This window comes from Aphelocoma coerulescens, chromosome 5 (genome assembly GCF_041296385.1).
Source record: "Aphelocoma coerulescens isolate FSJ_1873_10779 chromosome 5, UR_Acoe_1.0, whole genome shotgun sequence".
NCBI lineage: Eukaryota > Metazoa > Chordata > Aves > Passeriformes > Corvidae > Aphelocoma > Aphelocoma coerulescens.
The window spans coordinates 48447741-48469901 of record NC_091019.1 but is presented as its reverse complement, the minus strand read 5'-3'; the positions used below and the strand labels follow the sequence as shown (position 1 = coordinate 48469901).

General features: G+C 34.9%; 2 long non-coding RNA genes across 3 annotated transcripts in view; both read right to left on the bottom strand.

Moving 5' to 3' along the window:
• Positions 1–22161, bottom strand: part of LOC138111748 (uncharacterized) — a 137062-nt gene that overhangs the window by 85514 nt on the left and 29387 nt on the right. The gene's annotated exons all lie outside the window — the stretch shown is intronic.
• LOC138111749 (uncharacterized) lies at positions 18117–21883 on the bottom strand. The gene is made up of 3 exons (XR_011151439.1): positions 21799–21883; positions 20386–20443; positions 18117–18350 (listed from the first exon to the last, which is right to left on the bottom strand). It is a non-coding gene; the product is annotated as an uncharacterized lncRNA (long non-coding RNA).

Here is a 22161-nt window from a genome sequence, read left to right as displayed (position 1 = left end):
ATTAAAGAGTTTCTGTATAGGAAAGTCTCAACTGGATCACTCTATTTAGTTTAGCCAAGGTTGGGTCTGTTTTTCATTAATTTATCCAAATTTTAATTATTACTTTTTTTGTAATACAAGAAATCCACAATATTTTCTCAATGAGTTCCATGGTTTATCTATGTATTTATGTGAAAAAAAAACACCTGCCTTTGTTTTACTTTTCATTTGCTGTCAAGTAACATCAGTTTGTGCTCCCTGCTCTTCCTGTTGTGAGAATGAATAATTTCCCTTGTTCATCTTATCTACAACTTTCTCTCTTTATATGTCTCTTTCATATTGTTCTTCACCTTTCTCTATTTGAGGGCGATAAATCTTAATCAGTTTAGTCTCTCCTTATCTGTAGTGTTGCCATGCAATTGCTTGCTGCCATTCACTGTGTCTGCTAATTCTTTCATAGCAATTTTGAGATGCAGTTAAATTTGGCTTATTTTCCTTATAAATGAACTGAAAATTCTTCACAATACAAAATATTAAATGTTGGATCCAAATATGTAACATCATATGTACTAAGCTTTTTGTTTATCAACTAGAATGTTTACATGCATTATGAGAATTCAACATATTGTCTGCCAGACACAAAGAAAACATCTTGCACAAGAATAGAATAACTTTAAATTTTTTTGTCAACACAGGGTTCACCAAGATTGAGATTTTAAAGGGACATACTTCCTGTTAAATAGTATTTGAAAGTGTAACTATTAGTTTTATTCTTTATATATCTTTCCTTCACTAATCCCATACTGGAATTTTTCCCAACATTAGTATGTACTTTTGACCTACAATCAATTTTGTAATCACCACTGGTCATTTTTTAAAAATCTCCACTAATATCCGACTTTCAAATATGTGTCTTACTGTCTAAAAAAGGAATTATTGTGTTTAAGTAGTTGTAAAGTGCATGCTAGAGGTTAGGAAAATCCAGAAAATATATTTTCTCTGCGGTATAGTTGGCACCATTATTGTCTAAATATTCAATTATTTTCTAGTTTTTCTCTCTGCAGTGGCAGTCTGAGAACTATTAAACAGCTAAGGACAACAAGCAAATGCAGAGAATGAGTGTTCTGAATCAGTTAATGTTCCAGGGCAGCATAAGCTATATCCCTAAATAATTATTTAAGATTTTTACACCAGGAAAAGTTATTCAAGAGCTGGAAAATACATCATAATTTTTTTTTTTTTTTTCAGTGAACCACCTTATAGTGATTTTGGTGGTGGAAGAAGTGATAATACAGATCAGACAAATGCCAAGTAAAAAGCAGTAATCAACTTTTGGGTCATATACCTACTGGTAAATGTAGTATTATTTCAGTAGACCCAGGGCTAGTTTATGTTAAGAGCCATTAGGAATACAAAAGGATACCAAACTCTTCCACCTCCCCCTACAATAACATCCATATGGCTTTCTAGATATTGTTGCAAATTCAAATCACTGAGGAATTTCATGCAGTGCTTTTATCCTCTCACCTAACAAATCATCTATAAAACTAAGTACCCTTCACATGGTATGTGAATTAAGGGGTCATCTACTGTTTTCACAGACAGCTATTTGTTATTGGCATGTTTAGGTTCTGCACATAAATAGGACAGATTTATAATCAAATATTTTTTTGCAAAGTCAAAACATTTAGAAGAACTGGATGAAAAAGTGATTGGAGACAAGTCTTTGCCATCTACTTTCCCACTTCTCCATGGCCTCTTTCTAATGGTAGCAGGCCATCTATAGATTTCTAGGAATTAAGTACACATCTACCCTCCCCACAGAGCAGATAAATCAGCGTTTATGCAGTGTTGTTTGAAGACTTTTTTATACTCTTATTAGTAGATATAGAGGAAACAGAGTGGGAGGGAAGGAACAAAACCCTGCTGACACTGCAGGTTTCATCCTGTAAGTTCAGGCAGCTTGCTGACCCCCCCGCCCCCTCCACTACTATATGTCAAAGGTGACATCTCTGCAATAGTTAAGAGTACTTTTTTCCTGTGCCTTGTGAAAAACATTAGAGCAGATGAATGAGTCAACCATTCAGGGAAAAGATAATTCAAGATTTGCCTCTTAAAATGGACAATAGAAGGTGTTTTTGTAACACTGTAAAAACAGGAGAAGGATATACCAATACTTCCCACAGTGCTACACCACATGCCAGCAATCTGTGGTTAAAGGACTCAGAGGAAGGTGCGGTTTCATCTTTAATTCAGTTTCTCTCCTTTGAATTCTACCACGTTAACCAATGAGGTTTAGAACCTCTATGAACTTTTTCCCCATAACCTCCTAAGGCAGAATGCTTCACTTTTAGCCATATGTTGCATAAAGGAAAATCTCCTTTGGCTGGTTTCTGAGAACGATCTAGGAAACACATGTGATCAGAGCAAAGAGCAGATTCATCACCTAAAGCACAAACCTCTTGAATATTCAAATGCTTATCTTCTTCAGAATGTCAAAGGAAGTAAATTCTGGAAAGGCCCTCAGAGCTTGTTCTACTATTGTATGCTGTTCATTGTCATTCAATATCAGCGTTAGCAACTATTGCCATGAAAGTTTGGTCAGATTTTAATTTCACCCTATTACTTTTGAAAGCTTTTTCTTTTTCACTATGTAAACTCTTCATGAAAGCATCAAGACATAGATATTAAACTTGTTCAGCACCCTTCCTTAACTTCATAGCCCTGGATAAGAGGCTGACTTAAAATTCATCATTGAGGGTCATGGAAAATGAAGAGAGCTAGAAAGATTTCACATACAGATTTGGAACCACTTCATCTAAAAAAAAATCTGTTTGGAAAACTAAGCTTTTATTCCTTACCTTATACCACTTCTCTTGTGAGGTCATCTGAGATAGCACAACAAAAGTGTGTTTTGTGAAGCACTTCACATGAAAAACACTGTTCTATTTCTTTGCATAAGTACGGAGGAAGGTCCTGGGCCAAGAGGGAATTCAGTGTTTTCTCATGAGTCCAGACAGAATAGATGTGCTCTGGGAATCTGGAGGTCATGTTCTGCACTGTTGGTGGTGCCAGACTGCAGGGCTCTGACCAGTTTCTTTTAGATAGTCCACACATGGGGCATTCATTGATGTTTAATACAGAATTTCCTTATTTTAAGTTATTTTAAGTCACATGGGATTTTGATTTTATAAAGAGATGCAGGAATGGATTTGAATCACAGTGCAAGTACAAATTGTGCTTAGCAGACTGAAGCAATTCTAGCATTCATTTGAATCACAATAAAACAAAAATTTCCTGAGCGCATCATCAAGACACCAGACATTCCCAGCACTCCAAAAGATACAGGGGTTGAAACCAGATCAAGACCATTGGTCTCCTCACAGGTCTTTTGTTTGTTTCTCAGTTTGAATTCTCTATGTCACATATATTTTTTTTGCATATTATTGATTAATGAAGGGATTAACATTTACCAAACATCTTGTATAGCCATTTATAGAGAGCAAAGTCTCCCTTCTAGTCTCCTTTGCTATGACTTCAGCATCCTTTACAACAACCATGATCAGTCACTCTGCACATCCTTCCCAAATTTCATAATTACATTGTCCATGGCCATCTCCTCTAAGCCTTCCATTGTAAGGGCTAATCCATCAGGAACAAGGGGCCATATCAGAGAAGAATAAAGAAAAAAAAAACAACAAATCAAAACCTGCAGATGTTTACTGAGCAAAGAATACAGGAATGAGAACAGAAATTGTTAAATTCTGCCAGAAAATTAGAATCACAGGCTATTGCAACAGAATATAATATAAATGAGAAGGAGAAGAAAAGGTCAAATGAGGTGCAGCCATTATTCAGATCTTTATGTAGGTATAGATGAATGAAATATTCAAAAGGCCTTGGATGGTTTAGCTTAGCTGTCAGCTTTATATTCTTGTGAGAAAATAACTTCCTTCTTGGTGTGATTCCTACTCCTCTGCAAAACTCCAGTAGGTTAATAAGAAATCTTTGTTATGCTCATATAGCTCAATAATTTCAAGATAATCTGGTTGTGCTTAGTTGAAAAGAAACCTTTTCTAGAGCATATTTCAGACTTACAGAAATGTGACGATATTCTTGAGAGAATAGAAGGAAATTAAGTGGAGAGGTTTTGTTTGGTTGGTGTGTTTTCCCCCCTCCCTGCCTCTAAAAGGTTTAACCTCTATATTTGGATTACACTTCACAGTGGAGCGAGCATGAGGATCTATTGTTATATTAACTGATTTCTGCATTTCAACTCCACTGTGTTTTTAAATCTTTGTCTTTTGCCTAGCAGCTGTGTTATCTCATACACACAAGAATTTTCACTAAGGGATCTCAGCCTCAGCAAATCTATAACAAACAAACAATTCAAAGATAAAGTTTGATTAGCTGCATAAAAGAAGCTGCACAATTTACCCATCCACCCTAACAAGCCTTCATCTTTTGTAAGCCTCAGACAATTGCTTACACCAAGTGATTGCCAACTGTTTAACAACAAAAATGAAGTGCTATAATTGCCAGTTTCTTAACGTGAGGTCCAGCACTTAAGACACTTTAAGTAGGTGGACAAAAAGACAGTATAAAACTCATCAGGCTCTTTCACGTACCATCACCATTGTTTGGCCCAGGTGCATAAGAGCCTAGCAGTTGTTTGTTCTTGTTTTGTTTTTCATTTCTCAGACTTCCTTACCCCTCACCTCCATGTGGCTAAGTTTTATAATATTTGAAAAATTAATTTAGAAATGGCAGCAGGTCAAAGCAGTTCTAAAAAATATGGCTTCAATTTAGAGTAAATGTTTAGACTGAGAGACCACATGGTTTAGCAGTCAAGACATTAGTGTGGTACTTAGAATAGACTGATTCCATGTTTTGCTTTCTCGTTTATCTCTTCAAAGTTCTATACTATGCTTCCTTATAATGCATTGTAAGACCAATAGGATAGAAATTGTCTAGATTTTATGCATGTATAGTGGCTACTATGATGGTATTCAGAACTCAGAGCCTTGATATGCTGTTATCATGAAAAAATAAAGGTAAGAAATTTATGCTGCTGAAAAGCAACTTGTGGATCACTTAATTAAAATGCTTGAGTTAATATAGAAAAAAAATTAAAAGTTTATCACATAGCTTGTCTTATTAGGAAGAGAATAAAACTCTCTACTGCACAAACAGCTCTCAAAATAGCTTTTGCCATCTTTGGAACTCTGATGACACAGAATACAGTTTTCTCAACTTAACATCGGATCACGTATCCAGCTTCCTAACATCCTTTATCTGATATTGAACACACTCAAAAACACTCTAAACAGCTCCATGTCTCTGCTAATTTCTGTTAGCTCACAATCCAACTGAACTACAAGGGAAAAAATATTTCAAGATCACCTTAAAGAGGAAGGCAAATCCACCCAAAATTACAGCAGTGAGAATTTAAAAAGCTTTTAAGCAGAATTACAGTTACCAGTACTACAAGCAAGAATTTTTTTGCTCTTATTTTAGTGTAAGTAGTCTGTATTTAAGTATATTACTGAAAGTACCCTAAGCATTTTAATGTTATTATGTTGAAAAATGTTTAGATAGTAAATTTACATAATTCACTGAAATATATTGTACACTTTCACTCTTATTCCTTAGGGGTTACTTTTGATGACATCTGATGTAAGAAGCAGACTTACAAAGTCTTTTCTAAGTAGGAAAAAATTACAAAATTTAGAAGCTATTAAAATAATCTCTAGTATAGGAATTTTTTTCATAGTATCTCATCTAAACCTTCTCTCTCCATTAACCCACAAAGCTCAAAACTGGCATATGAGTCATAGTTAACAAAGTGAATCAGTAAGTTAAGCACTATGTTTCCATATTTGTTTCTTATTTAAGAATACAACCAAAGTTCTGTAAATATATCTCTTTAATCTTAATATTTATAAATAATTTCAAATTTAAATAACTTTCAAATAATATTCATCCAATGGATTAGTTCTGCCCTGCAGTCTGTTCTAGTCACAGAGAATGGATGGAGATCCAAATCACATGGAACTGTTTTATTTTTGTTGATTGGCTAAAACTTTATTAATTGAGAAAAAAAAAGGGTTTAAAAAACCAATATCTACTATCACTTGATTAGTCACTTCTCAATATATTGTATGAACAAAAATCAACTCAGTTGTTATGTCCAGAATGATCAACTGATGAAAGGTTAACAGAGATGAAGAGAAAACACCAAGCTTCCAGGAATTTAAATGAGGGCTGTTTTCACTGCCTTCAATCAACCAGATTTATGAAGTGTTCCTACATTTTCTCCTCATCATCAGTTCCTAATCTGTTGGATTCACACTTAGTTAGGTGAGATTTCCAGCAGGGCTGTGCAGTCTCAATAGGGAACACTTACCAAATAGGAAGCCTGATCAAAACCTTTTAGATGTACTAAAAATGCCAAGGTAGGATGAAAGCTACTATCAGTCATGCAAAGTGCAAGATGACATCTTTTAAAATAACCCATCTATACAAAACCAAGGCCCTTCATGTTTGCAGCCATAAGATGGTAAATAAAAGAAAAGACAAAAGTGAGCAATTAGGATGTTAAAGTGGCCATTCTAGGCCTTGCACTGTAATTCCACTTGCACTTGAACCACTTAGATAAAGGTTGCTTACTGTCACTCTATAGGCATATGTTATAAATTGCTTCAATTTTTATAGTACAATCTACTTACTCAACACTTACAGAAGGAACTTACATTATTCCAGAATAATATCCTACTCTCCTCACATTAAAAAAATATTAAGATGATCTTGAAGGAACTGAAATTTACTACTCTCCTTTCCATGATATGGTTATGCTCTCTTTTTAGCTTATTCAATTTTCTTAAGGTCTATTTCCAGGTTAGCAAAAGTGAATCAACTCCTTTCATTAGTTTTTCTCTATACTGATTTAGAGCCTAAATCTTTTTTCTGTAAATCATATCTTCCAGCTCTAACTTATTACATCCTTTTTTAAATTTCAGTAGGAATTCCCTGCTACAAGATTTTCCACATCTCTAGCAGAATTTCCAACTTTTATAACTGATAAAGCTATTACACAGTCCCTTTAATTTTCCATAAATTTCAGCTCCTTTTAAATATATGGAAGGTCATTTCCAATTCAGATAAATAACTCTGTCTAAGACTTTTGATATATCTAGGAAGGAGACTTTCAAAGACAAACAGGAGCCAGGCACCTACATTCCCCTGATAACTAATAGGCATCAGGCACCTGTGCCTTTGAAAATCTCCCCCCAGTCAATCATGTTTGACAATTATTCATCAAGTTTTCCTACTGTTGTGCTGAAAAAAAAAGTGAGCTATCACTTTCAAGACTGTTCCTGTACACAAGAGAAGCCAAATCCATATCTATCAAAGTGACATGTTTGTAGTGCAAAATAAACTGAAACATCTATATAACTTATGGCTTGTTATGTTTGGTGATAAACAGATGCTTTAATTAAGTTTGAGATTCAGAGCCTTTTAAACCTAGTGCCAAATTTTATCACCTATAAATAAAGAGGTCTTTGGAAAGAGGAATAGATAAGCACAAATATTGATTTTGGTTACAGATGTGGACATAAGTCCCAACGGTTACAGCAAATAACATACTGCTGGCACCTTTAAACTACAATTACCTGCAGAATACAGTGTGTTCTGTTCAGCTCAAGACAAGAGAAGGGCTGAAAACTTATAATAGCAGGTTTCAGCAGAGAGAAACTTAAGCAAATGCAAAGATAAAGGGTTTCCAAACAGCCTCTGGATACAGCAGTAAATTTGTCATCATCTGTGGGTGCCCCAGGCCCTGTTTGTTAGAAGTTTTGGTAATCAAATTCTGAACTACTTATGGATCTGAATTACAGAAATACAAAGTGTAGGTTATGTCATAGGGCAAATTCTGACATAGGCACCTCAGTTCCTCTTTCACACAGAAAGGCTGAAGACTTTGGAATTCATAATGCACTTTTATACTGGCACATCCAAATATTTCTGCAGTGAATACTAAGCTTGCTTCTTCTTAATTTTGCCTCCTTTTAGATGGATTAAAATAGAGACACTATATGCTTATGGATAGAATTAGTGTTGCATAAATTTTGGGTGGATAAGCTCATTCTATAGTTAAGGCAGAAAACCAGGAAACTATAGTGAGGATTTCATACTACATATTAATAAATATATTTCAAAGAAGCTTAATTAATTGCCTTTAGGATGTGCCCATATAGCTCTACTGACTATAAGGAAAGGCTACAGACTCAGAGTAGAAGCTTAATTCCTAAATATTAATTACATAAAATTTGTCAAGGAAGACTGTAACCTAAATAACTTTTCTAACTATTACAGTGATTTATTGGCATAGCTAGCCAAAGAATCCAAAATTCTGAAGTAGATTTTTTATAACTTTATTTTATCTTACTGTCTCTGGCTCATGCATTAATAAAGTCTCTAGCGATGGTATTATTTTAAAGAGTTTTGTAGATTTCAGGGAATGTGGCATGTACAGCATCCATTTGGCATTATTAGAACAAAGATTAACACAATAAGAAAAGATTAAGAAATTAAGATGAGAAAAAGTTATAAGATAGAAGATTATTGGTCAATTATTTTGGGACAGGCTTTTTCAGCTTCATAAGAACAAACCTTGCATATATTTTAGGCAGAGGTTGTATTTAGTCTTGGCTGTTGGAGATGTCTAGCTTTCAGATTTTTGTTCTTATTCAGACCTGGAAGTTAACAATAAATGAAAAACTAATGAACTGTCTTCAAGCTGAAAATATATTACCACATATCATCTTGAAATAAACAAGCTTGAAGTCCCTCTAATTCTGTCTCCTCATTCCCTCTCTTTAATCCTCAGACATCTTGTTAACTATAACAGATTTTACATTGTCTTTCTTTCCTATAAGAGGTGTAGTTTATAGCATGTCCCAAGCTAACTACCTCTACTATAAATAAGATAAAACCGGTGCTAAGTATTGCTGAGCAGAGAGCACAATCATTAAGAGAAAGAGTCCAGTAAAGAAGGCAAAAGTAATGGCTGTATTTGTAATCTGTTTATTGGCTTTCTGCTTGCAAAATTTGCCACAGATGTAATACCTCCAGCTCAGAAACAGATTATGCTGTTACTATACAAAACCTGATGACATAGTATTTTGAAAAAAAATCCCACTTGTTCTGTTAGTTGAGGGAAAAGAAACAATCTTTCTCCAAGTTTCTTTAGATCAGTGTTATTAAATTTTGAACTTTCAATGTCCACTTATAAATTTTCAGTATTTGGAAATATTAATGTGCCAAATCTTAATTAACTCATCTCTGTTTTAATATAGCATCTGTTTCTGAGACTGATGAACTGTGCAACTATCTTAGGAGTATCAGCCACCCTGAACATGTTTGTCAAAGCTGATAGCAAAAAGAACTCTCATTTATTAACTTTGGTCTGTCACACATAATGCTCAAACATTCATTATGCTTTTAGGCAATTTTATTGTTGCTCTCCAGGTATAGATTGAAAAAAGGTGAACATCTCTCCCTATTGTGACAATCCAGGAAAAAAGAGTCAGATTCAGGGTGAGAGTTCAATAAAATTCTGCTTAGTACACAACACTGAGTTATAAGGGAAGACCAAAAAGAAGGAATATTAAGGATTAGGGAAAGATTGTGAAAGCTTTGATTGTTGGTGTGTTTTAATTCAGTTATAGAAACATATGGCAGGTCATTATATCAAATTGGCATGTATTTAATTTTTTTCATATGATAAAATGAAAGGAAGAAGCAGGTAAGGTTTTGACAACATATTAGGAAAATCATCTGAAACACAAATTTTCAATGGTCCATGCAAATGATAAATTTTGTTTACCCAAAGGGGGATTTAATTAATGGAGAGAAAGAGAAAAAATCTGTGAAGAGCCCAAGGAATAGAAATAGTCCTTTTATTTACTTTCAAACTGATTTTCATAAAATGAATAAAGAACCTGTGGAATTCATTTCCATGTGATATTATACAGACTATGGAATTTATAGTATTAAATTACATCAGGGTCCATAAACATCCAGTTTACAAGTAATACTTTTCCATATATCACATTTAAGGGATCTTGACAATAAAATAATGGATTCTCAATTTGCATAAAATTCACTTCCTAAAGTTAAGGGATGTTGTCTGAATTGAAGATTGGGAAGAAGCAAGCTCTTACCTATGCCATGGATAGATATGGCCATAGGAATATGGCTGAAAATACTTTTGTGTTAAAATGGCTCATTTAGGACTCAGATGGTAGCAGATCTTCAGCAGCAGGATTCTGGGGGTCAGCTGTAAGACTTGAACAATTCAAGCATTCTCACTACAGAGGGCAATGAAAAAAGGAAGAAATTTGAACTCTCTATTGTTTGTTTTATTTTTATTACTAAGTTGACACGTATCACCTCTGAAACATTGGATGATGGGGTGAGATACAAGTGGTACAGTGGGGTCTTTTGTGTTTTGGCTGAGGTTTTTTCATGGTTTGTTTCTATTTGTTTGTGTTTTTTGGTTTTTTTAAGGACTGTCACGGAGCTAACTGGCAGAGAGAATGCAGTCATTGATTTCAATATGTATACATCTTCTTTATGGTTTATTAAACTAATTAATCTCAGTAGAATAATATGGATAGTATGGTATAAAAACTGAAAACAAGAAGCAACCAAACAGCAATGCTTTTTTCTGGCTTTGCAGTACACTGCATATCTCTGTATGCACTTCATGTACTTATTAACAACTATGTCATATATTTAAATCAGTACCATCTTGCCAGTAACATATCACTAACTTCTATCTATTTTGAGTGTAAATAGTAAACAAGGGGAAGAGCAGAAAAGCTCTTCTTAGGTCTAAGTTGCACAGTATATGAAGTATATTAAGAAAAAATAAACTGCACTCTTTGGATTAATTATATATTTCACAGTGAATTCCAGTTCACACTATTGCTTTCATAATACAAAAGGAATATCTTTTCCAGTTACTATGTTTTTCTCTTGATAGATACTATGACTAATTGACTGAATCTTTGCAAAAAGCATAACTCTGTAAAGGAGACTTGGAGTCAGTTTCAACATCTCCTAAGTTGTTTTCATGATCCGTTCTCATTTGACCCAAAAAGATTAGCATATTTGATAGTATAAAATAATTTTACAAGCCCTAAAGTTTTCAAAAAGAAGACCAAATATTCATTCTCTAACAGGTTTAATTTGGTTATCCTTGTTTTTCTGGATGAAGTTTATCGTGATGGCTATAAGTTGCTGATTTAAAAAGGTGAGATGACTTTGGACAAATTAAGAAATATTTTGCAGTGTATTTGGCAGAAGTGTAATTTTTTTCTCAAAGATGAGTTTTTCCTATGGTACATCTCACAGGTTTTTTTTATCACAGGCAAATGAAAAAATTAAAACAAAGATGCTTTTAAGAGCTAAACATGAGGGACAGAGCTTGCTGAGCCTCTATTGACCAACCAGGTATCCACAAGCATGACAGATTTGTCCAAAGGGAAGAATAATAGGTATATAATTAAAATTTTTTAATACTTTGAGTCCAATTTCCTCTCTTTCCCCTATGCTATTAAAGAATGGCACCCAGTTATTCAGGAGCAGATGTTGCTCAAAGGTATCAAATTATTTTTAAATGTCCCATTTTCATGCATGTTACAGATCCTTAGCACATTATGCACAAAAAGAGATCTTAGCAACTGTATAGTCAAAGCCTTTAGCTCATGGTTAAATCAAATCTTTTAAATGTCACACCTTCTGAGTTTTTTAAGTCATATGAATTGTTCGAAAGATTTAAAAATGAAGTCAAGCAGTTGCTGTGCACTTTGTATTAACAGCATCTGTTCAAATACGCTCATGTCTTCTAAACTTCTACATCTACTCTGTGTATATAGCACATACATATATCAAGACAAAAAAGAATAGGGTGAATAACTTAAATGTGGTAGACCTCAACTTTCCAGCTGTTTGGAAATCAAAGCTTGTACTGGAATACATAGCAGGAAAAATGTAGAAGACAAATGTACTCTTTTGAAATTTTTGTTTTGTATTCTTACACAGAATATTAAATGTACATATTTTGATGTATATAAAGTGTGAATATAGCTCAGTTTATTCATTATTTTAATTATTTGGAATTCACCACTGGCAGCTGATTGGAAATGCTAGTCATGATTTAAAAAGAGTTCTTACTTTAGAAAAAATTGTACAATACACTATAAATATAAGGATAAAAAACCAGCAAAAAATTTAGAAGATAACAAAGCAAGTATTGTGGCTTTGTGGAAGACATAGGAATTTCACATTCCATAACAATTCTTAAAATCTGCATATATTCTCATAAAAGGAAAAGTACTTTAAAACACTGTTGGACCTGAATCATGATTCTCATTTGTCACCAATTAATGCAAATGTATCAAAGGAAATTAAAAAAAAAGACACTATATTATGAACACAGAGACACACAATTTTGTTAAATATCCAATGGACACAGATTGCTTTTGCTGCACTTCCTTTGCTCTGTCTATCCACTCTGTATAGTGAGGAAATGCAGTATTCAAAATCCAGATTGCATAGTACGGTGTTTGAAAACAAAATCTAGATGTTAATTTGAAATATCTTGCTTAACAGCATTCCTTTTCAAATGTGGGAGTTCTAAAACACATAAAAATATATTTGTCTATATCTCACAGAACAATAGGCTTGGAAAATAAAAAACAAAAACATTTTATCTTCAAATTACTGATTCTGACTACAAGTGAGAATATTTAACCTGCTTTGAGTCATGACTTAAATCTCCTTACAAAGCTCAGTAACTGATAAGCATGAACTTGTGTGAAAACAATCTTGACATTAGCTGGGTTGGTTAGAGCATGATGCTGATAATATCGAGGCTGCAGGTTTGATCCCTGTATGGGCCATACACTTAAGAGTTGGACTTGATGATCCTTATGGGTCCCGTCCAATTAAGAACATTCTGTGTTTTTTTCATATTTATTTATAATATTGAAACAGTGCAAAATTATAATTTTTTCTTTAGTAAAAGGTGTGGAAAAAATGCAGTGCTGACTTTCAGTGCTTTCAGCACATCTCCAGGTATATTGATTTGAGGTAGTTTGGAAAGGTTAGGGGTTTATTTTCATAGAAATCAAATTATTTTCTGTCTTTAATAGTTTCTGTCTTAAATAATATAATTAACTAGTATAATTTTCATGAGCAAGTCTGATGTGATTGAAAAAAAAACACTGAGTAATTTTGAGAATGTAGAAAGATCAGTCACTTGTAATAGGGAGCTCACATGACCTGGTTCATCTATTTAAAAAAAAAATACATGTTCTGCATTGTTCATCTGTCTCTATGATTTCTAGCAAGCAGGGTACTATAGGAATCTGACTGGCTGGATGCAAGTGGGTTGCTGAAGTAAAGGAAGAGAGCAAGAGACTGTAAAAACATCTTGATGAGAGTAAAAGGAAATCAAATGGGTATCAGTAAGATTTATTCCATGGCTTCTTCAAGGTAGAAACCAAATAAATGTTAGAGGAGGAAAGGTTTTGCTCTAAATGGGTGTCATATATTTTCAAGAAATGAAAATGGTGTCTGAGTTTGTTTGAACTTTTACCAGCTAAAAGCCTGGCCAGTCAAATCCAAATTGAATATAGCTATTTCTTCTAAAAGAGATGACATTTTTTCCTTACGGTTTTCTGTTTTAAGTCAAAGGCAGTCTAACTTCATTAAGAGGAAGCAAGTGCCTGTTTTAAAGGAATTAAATGCAGTGTGTGTTTTCATGCTAAAATTAAGAATGTTTAGAATGGTTTAGCTAACCTATTTCATAGAACGCATTGATTACAATGGAGTTTTCTTTTGAGGCTTAGAGCTGGTTATTCAGTGAAACTCAGGTCATAAGTATGAAACTGAGCAAGAAGAGACTAGAGCTACAAAGCTGAACATTTTACATTGCTTTACCCTACACGTAAATCAACAACAGTTTAAGTATATTTTCAATGGAAAATGTTTTCAAAAGAGAGTGAAGGGAAACTGAAGTTTAGATGCAGACTGGGATGAGTACTGGTTTCATTTCCTTGGTCTGACAGCTAGAAGCATCCAGCTGTGAATGTATTATTGTTCATAGCGCCCAACTGCAGATGTGCCAGCCTGATTCTCTAACATGACACAATTTAAGATGTTATTGGAGAGAGAGAAAATAGACTTGGACATATCAACTATGCTGTAAACTAGAAGAATAAAGATATTCTTCAAAGGAAAATTTTTCTTTTTCACAAATGGCATGAGCCATTCATATGCATCATTAGATAGATTACAGTAGAAACTGATGTAAACCACAGATAAACAAGCCTGAAATAACCAAGAAGGCACAAAGAGATTTAGCTTCTAATCTCCCTGGTTTTGAATGCTCCTGATGTAAATGAGAGATAAGCTATTTGCTACATTAAGTAGTAGCATAACTATATATAAGCAAAGAGTACCAGGAAAACTGTGTAATGTGGTACTAAATGAAGGAAACATTATCTTGATATTGGGGAAAAAATTAAATTACTCAAAAGTCACTCTAAAATAATATTTTTGAGGGATTGATGAACTTAAGGCACCTGAAATTAGAAAGGGCACGTTGATGTCAGATTTTTTTCAATTTCATAAACATTTTTCAGAATCTTATTTTCACTGATATATCAGTTCTATATTCTCCCTTGTTTATGAATTGTGGAACAGCTGGCCTATTTAACAGGCAAAAATATCTGCCAAAGACATCTTGCACGGTCTATCCAGTCTAACTTTAGAAATCACATCTCTGTCTACATCAGTATGTTATAGCAAAGCTCAAGGGAAAAATTCCAACTGGGGCTTCATTATTATAAAGAAAATCTGATGACCAATAAAGGGTTCAGAGATCTGAAAACAGCTTCCCACTTGATTAGGCAAGCTCAGGTTTGTTTATAATTCTGTTGTTGATTATATAGACTTCTACAGAATCTTAATAAGAAAAAAGATTTCTAAAAATATTTTATGCAGAGCATTATGTTATATTTAAATTCTTTAGTATTTAGAAAAACAATATATTAGATGTTTACATGAAAAGCTAATTAATAAAATACAAACAAAATATGTGATTTTTGAGTTATGCATTTTATATGTTTATAAATTTTGTTGCTTATACCTATAGAGAGAAAAAACAAGGGGCAGGAAAAATATGTTATCTAATTTACAAAAATTTATGAATTAAAAATGTAAAAGCAGCCACAGTGAGAGCATCAAGTACAAAAATGTAGAAGAGGAAGATCATTTGGATTTTTTACTTTATCTTGTTGACTCCATTCATAAGGAAACAAATCTAATTAAAGCTTTTGATCACTTAGAGTGAAGACTAAGACTCAGAGTATATGCTTCCAGTCAGATCCAGACCATAATATTTAACTTCCTTCAGTCAGCCTTAAGATTTTGGGTTTTCGTTTGAACGCTGCAATAGAACAAAAACTGTGATCACTGCAACTCTGCTGAAGATGTGTATGTCAAAATTACTGGCACAATTACTAAAAAAAAGTTTAAAAATCAATGAGATCTAAATGCCACTAAAGACATTATATATTGCAAAGTTAATATACTTGCCCATTTATCTTTTACACGCTTCCCTCTCTGTAACTAGAATAGAACATTTTAAATAAATATTCTCCTGACATTAATGTTTCAACCTCTTAATTTTTTTTTCTAAATATTTTGGATTTTTTTCATGTTCACATATTATTTAAGAGCCTTTAACATCTTAGTAATCATCCTGGTTTGAATAGGAATACATAGCTTTGTATGCAATACAGTCGCCCCAGGACATTAATTTATTAAATCTGTTTTGGTTTTTTTTCAAATTTCAAATAAAAATTTGTTTGAGACTACTTTGAGAACAAATTATCCCTGAAAAGAGATACGACTTTCAGCCACGGCAACAAAGAATCTGAGAGCATAAAAAAGACTTAGTTACTTATGGATGACTATTCCTACATCCAATATGTCTTCCACATCCAGGCACACAGTCAATATTTATTCCAAGAGTTTCAAGGAGTTCTGCATCAAAGATCATGCTACCAGCAATTACAAAAGGGAAACGCTGTTACAAAAGGGAAACCAAAATGAACAATCAATCAAACAAAAAACAACCCAAACCCCAAAGGATTTATAAGTTTATAATAGTCTATAAGTTAAGCTATTAGAGAGCATCCAAAGGAGGGCTACAAAGATTGTGAAGTGCCTGGAGGGGAAGCCATATGAGGAGTGGCTGGGGTCACTTGGGCTGTTCAGCTGGAGGAGACTGAGGATGATCTCATCTCATCTCAGTCTACAACTTCCTCACAAGGGGAAGAGGAGAGGCAGGCACTGATCTTTTCTCTCTGATGACCAGTGACAGGCCCGAGGGAATGGCCTGAAGTTGTGTCAGGGGGGTTTAGGCTGGATATTAGAAAAAGTTTCTTCAGCCAGAGGGTGGTTGGGCACTGGAACAGGCTCCCCAGGGAAGTGGTCACAGTACCAAGCCTGGCAGAGTTTCAGACAAGTTTGGATAATTCCAAATTCCTTCTCAGGTGTGAGTCTTTTAAGCAATGCCACAGCAATATGTCAAAGAGCTACATAACCTAGATGTACGTATTAAAGTATAACCATAATCAAAGGAAGAAGCATTTTTTAGAAAGCTGGCCTAATCTAAATCTCCTTCTACATAGAGGTGTAGGTTTACATATGGAGTTCACGGTTCACTCTGATTTTATGATAACTCAGGACTCTGCATAATTCTACATATTGCAGCACTCCTTTTCTATTTTTAAAACCAGGACAATAATTTCTTATCCTTAATATCTACTGATAATGATACATAAAATTGTTGACCCCTGTTAGCCCAGAATTACCAGGCTGAACTAACATCAGAGTAAGTTCAGGTAAGCAAATGCTTTGAAAGAAAGATTCCTTAAGTATACACAGTCATTTTTTAAAAAATTGTCTGTTACAAGAAGAATTGTATTAAAAAACATTGTTTTCAATCAACCGTCTTCTCTCTGTTCCATACATAAGACAAAGGCCTTTTTTCTGCTGCCATGAGTACTAGCACAACTACTAGAGGAGGCACCTCTGAAACTGAAAGAATTATTGCTATTAAAAGCCATGTAGGATCAAGCCCCCCTTCTTTATTTAAACATTTATTTAAAGAATTCATTCCACATTGATGAATACGTTACATGAACTACAACTGGACCTGTCAAGGGAATTACTTGCATCAAGTTGGACATGAAACATTTTGCAGCTATCTGAATCTTTTGATCTCCTAAGAGAAATACCAGGTCCCTCCATGAACACAACAGAGTGCTGAGCCTTCACTGTCCAGCAAGACAATACATAAAAGGCATTTTTTCTCTTTCCCCTTCAAGGGCTGTCTTCTCATACCTCTAGCATGTTTTGATATTTTTCTTTTGCAAGTCAGTTACTAAATCTTCCAAAAGGCTTTCATTGTTCTTCCTAAGTGGAATGTGCTGAAGAAAGCAATGTGAGCAGTGCACTTTCAAACCCCTGTTTCCTGTTGCCGCCCAGCTGTCCTGCACATTGCTAGGATATGTAAATAATGCAGACAAACCAGGCATTACAGACCTATCTCTTCCCCACTGCCTGACAGATAGATTTTGTAAATGGCACTTTTTGCACTGCTGTACCATCTGCCACCTGTGTCCTCCACTTAAGCATCAAGTTCTACAGATGAAGAGACAAATAATAATGTGATGGGACCAAGTGCTCTGAATGTACTTTTAGTTGTATTTATGCATGATAAAGCAGAAGGAGCTCACTTCCCTTATGTGCAGGGAAAAAAAAAAGAAATGATGGACTTTAGTGGGTTCTGTGGGGCTTTTTTGAAAACAACAACATAGATTTCTAGGACACCAGATGTGTATTTGAAAAAGTAAGCCTAGATGGTATATCCGATCAAGATCAGGTTTCGACCAGTATATTTGTGAACTCCTGACTCTCATTTAGCTAAAATAAAGATTAAGACAACAAAGGCTAAACTGAATGCCACTCACCTGCACACTACTCACCTGCACTGTGGGGCTTCCCATTCCCTCCTCAATCCATCCAGCTGTGAGTGCATTCTATACTGTGAATTGGCTGTTTATTCTAAAATGTTCTCTTGTTTTGTGTAAGAGCCATCAAAGAGCCAAGTAAAGTGTTTGTAACAAAGATAAACCTTTATAACCGACCATAGTGAAAATGGAGTCCAATGTAAATGGCAATGTGTATAATACAGCCAAATAGCAGCCTTTCAGTCATCAAGATACCTGTTCAAGTATAACACAAGAATTTTTAATGGAATTTTATTAGCACAGAGTAATGTGGAAAAATGTCACAACAGGAACACCTTTATAAATAGATTTCATTTTGCTAATTATATAAATGCACAGAATTGATTTAGGCTGTGTTACTCTGCCAGGCTGAAAAACCTTCATATGATCAACTTTTCATAATTTTTTTTCAAAGCACTGTGTATACAAGCAAAGCAGACAGCAACACAGAACATCCGGAATATTGAGAACATATGTTGTCTGCTTCGGGATGTTTAGCCCAGATTTACAAAACAGAGTTTAAACCACAGTCTCAGGCTCCCTAAGAGTTTCTGAAGCAGCTGTTAAAACAATAAATAAATCAGCTTGCCTGAAATCAAATCAGTGCATGGGACAATGCTTTACAGTTTTGACTTTACATGTTAGATATGTAGGATTCATATGCTTATGATGTCAGAAAAAAAAAAAAAAAAAAAAAAAAGAAAACAACCAAACCCAAAAAAAACCCCCAGAGCAAAGCCACTATACTTTTTTTTTTTTTTCATGCAGACTCCTAGTCTAGACCATTAAGGCCCTCAGCATGCAATTTTCCTCTTGTACCAGGAGATCAATCTAAACATAATTTTGGGGGGGTGGGGTGGAATTCTGTGTTCTTATTTTTTTTCTTCCTGTGGGAGGATCAGCAAGTGTCTGTCCACCCTGCCACACCAGGCAGTTTTTAGAAGAAACAGGAAGCATTTTCACAAGATGTTCCTATTTTTCTTTATTTTCAATATTGAAAAAATTTTGACAGATAAATCTTGATACTGCATATCGTATAACCAAGCAGATATGCAACGCTTTTATACAAATGTAATCTCAGAATTATTCAAGTCTCACAGATAATGAAACACTGCCTCTTTATTCTTTATGTATTCTCCCCGCAAAAGATAGCCAAAGTGAATGCAGAATCATGTCTCCTATGAACATGTCCAAATATCAAGCTTTCTGATCCTTAGTTTATATGTTATCACCCCTTGTTACCCCAAAATATCCCCTTCACTCAACCCTTGTCAAACTTCCCTAAACCCCAAAACCTCCCCTCTCACCACAAAGCTAACAAATCTTGCTTATATTCCCTCTCAGAAGCCCCATCCCTGCCCAAAGATGAAATGTATCTACGTTGATGCTGTCCTCACCGCTGACCTTTTTGGACGATGGGGAATAACAGGATGGATTGCATCTTTGATTAAGGGAGCTTTGTGGGTATTCATTGTAATTATTACTGTGTTACTTATGTTCTCTTGCCTCCTACGTTGCTGCAGAAAGGCTGCTGGGAATGCCTTTTCAATAAATACAGAAGGGGGAGTTGTGGGATATGCCCAGCCCTTGCCCTGGAGGGATCTCTGCTGAGACAAGACATTTCACAATCGCCCAGCAGGACTCCCTGAAGGGGCAGCCACTTCTTGGGTCATGGCAAGGAAAAGTGGACCCACAATCCTTTGAGAGACCTTATGCAGATCTTTCTGTAACCCATTGGTCTGTCCCAGACCCTCTGTAACCCATTGGTCCCCTACTGATCCCCTGTATCCCTATAAAAGGAAGCCCCCTGGCTCTGTGGGGGAGAGAGCTCGTCCCTGGCTTTTCCCTTTGCCGGAATATGGACCAAAAATAAAGCTGCCTTCGTGCAGAACCAGCCACACGAGCCTTCTCGTCTCTCTCTGGTCTGGTCTGGCCTGGAGGCTGCCCTGCAGAGCTGAGCTGGAATCACGAGCTGACAATCACTAAAGAGCTGACAGCCTCTGCAAGGGCCCCTCTGCCAGCAGCTGAGAGGAAGACACCGGGCCTCGGGAAGGCGATCCCTTTCGGGACCATCTCTCCGGACCGGTCACCTCTTCCTGGGTCAGAGCTACTGACTCCACCACCAGCTGTAATACTAGACCAGTTATTGTAATGTTTCTCAGACTTATGTCAACTGCCAACAAAATAAATATGGTTTTCAAATAGTGGTCTTTTACTTTTAAGGAAGAATAATGAATTTCAAAATACGTACCTGGTCTTGTCCTCCACACAGCAAATGTGACCATACCAAAAGTCCATGACACTGAGCACTGTGTGAAAATTTGTGAATATTTACAGTAGAGTATTTATTATTCTTTTCATATTCTTTCCCACTAAGCTGTCCTATAACAGGAATCATACCACTGTATTTAAAAATGCTACATAAGTGTTTTCTTCTATTAGTTTGTCAGTCCTTTTTTAAAGTTTTTTTACCTTTTAGTAGAACTCCAAAATGGTAAGAGAAGTTACACCACTTTCTTTGTTTTAAGCTTGTTTTTTGATGCTTCTCACTTTATGTGCTAGAAGAGAACAAACAACTATTCTCTTTTCACCTCTGCGTTACCTTCACGCTATATAAACTAAACTTGAAGGATGAAACCACACAGTATGTAACACAGAGCCTTGAAAGTTTCATCCATAAATAGTGTTCATGGTCACAATGATGCAATCCAAATGCACAGATTGATTTAACCTGATTCTACAGTGTATTGTTACACAGTTTGGCCTCTCACTCAGAGAGCTTCACAGCAACTTCAAATCTTTCTGTCTACTGCCAAGCAGCATGTACTCCTATTCATCTTGGCTCACAGAAACTTGGCACACAAAACATTAAAGTGGTGAGTTGTTACAGTTTTTAGGAAATTTAGGAAGATTTGAACACTCTGTTTTGTCAAACTTCATCATTAAAATAGCAAAAAAAAAAATCCAACCTGAAGGAAAGAGATGCATTAGGGGCTGGATAGCAAAACCAGAAGTAACATTAGTTACTGGATTTTGCTGACACACATACTCTGACAAAAGATTAACGACTTAGACAACTCCAAATTACTCAATTTTGTTTAGTTCTTGCTCATCTGGTTTGGTAGTCTTGTAGCATTACAAATTTTTGACCAATTAAATGTATCAACTGCTAAACCTAAGAATACCATATTAACAGTGAAGGGAATTAAAATATAAAATAACCTCAAACTCTTTCTTTAAGAAACTATTACTAAAAAAATAAAAACTATGAGGAAATGCGAAATGTTCATTCATTGTGGAAGCACAGCCTTCTTTTCAAGGAAAACAAGTATATACAGCAGCCTCCTCTAAGCAAGTATTTAACTTAAAGTTGACCCCAATTTTATAAAAGCCTTTATAAACTATACCTAAGCTATTTAGATCTTTCAGATTTAACATATTTTAATAAATAATTAGTTTTTTAAAATTAAGAAATAGATAGTAACTACCATTAGTGAAAATGCAGTTTATCTATATCCAAAAGTTTTATATAGTCTGAAATAGTTAATTTTTTCATTTTCTTTCTATTCTCATAATGTTTATTAAATTTGTTTCAGCGCTCTGCATCGTCTGTAGAATCTAATGAAATAGTCTTTTCATAGCAATCTTTATTATTCTCACTTACCTTTTTCAAAAAGGATGAATCACAGTGTTGAGATTTAATTCAAAAGCACTCTTAAAGTCTCACCTTAACAAAAGAGAACTTATTTCCTTAACAATTACTACTTCCAACCACTGGATGTGTTTTCAGAAGTTGTATGTATTTTCAGAGAAAACATATTAACATTAAATTCAATATAAAAGGTCAAGACCTCCCCATTCTTTAACAGAAAACTCTTTTGGAATCAGCAGCTAACAAGATCAAAATACACATTAAATTCAGCTGGAAGGCAGCATCAGGTTAGTTAATGGCCAGCTAAGACAACTCTGTGACTTAGGTAGATGGCTCACGATTTCTAACAGAGTTTCTAAAAAGGAACACGACATT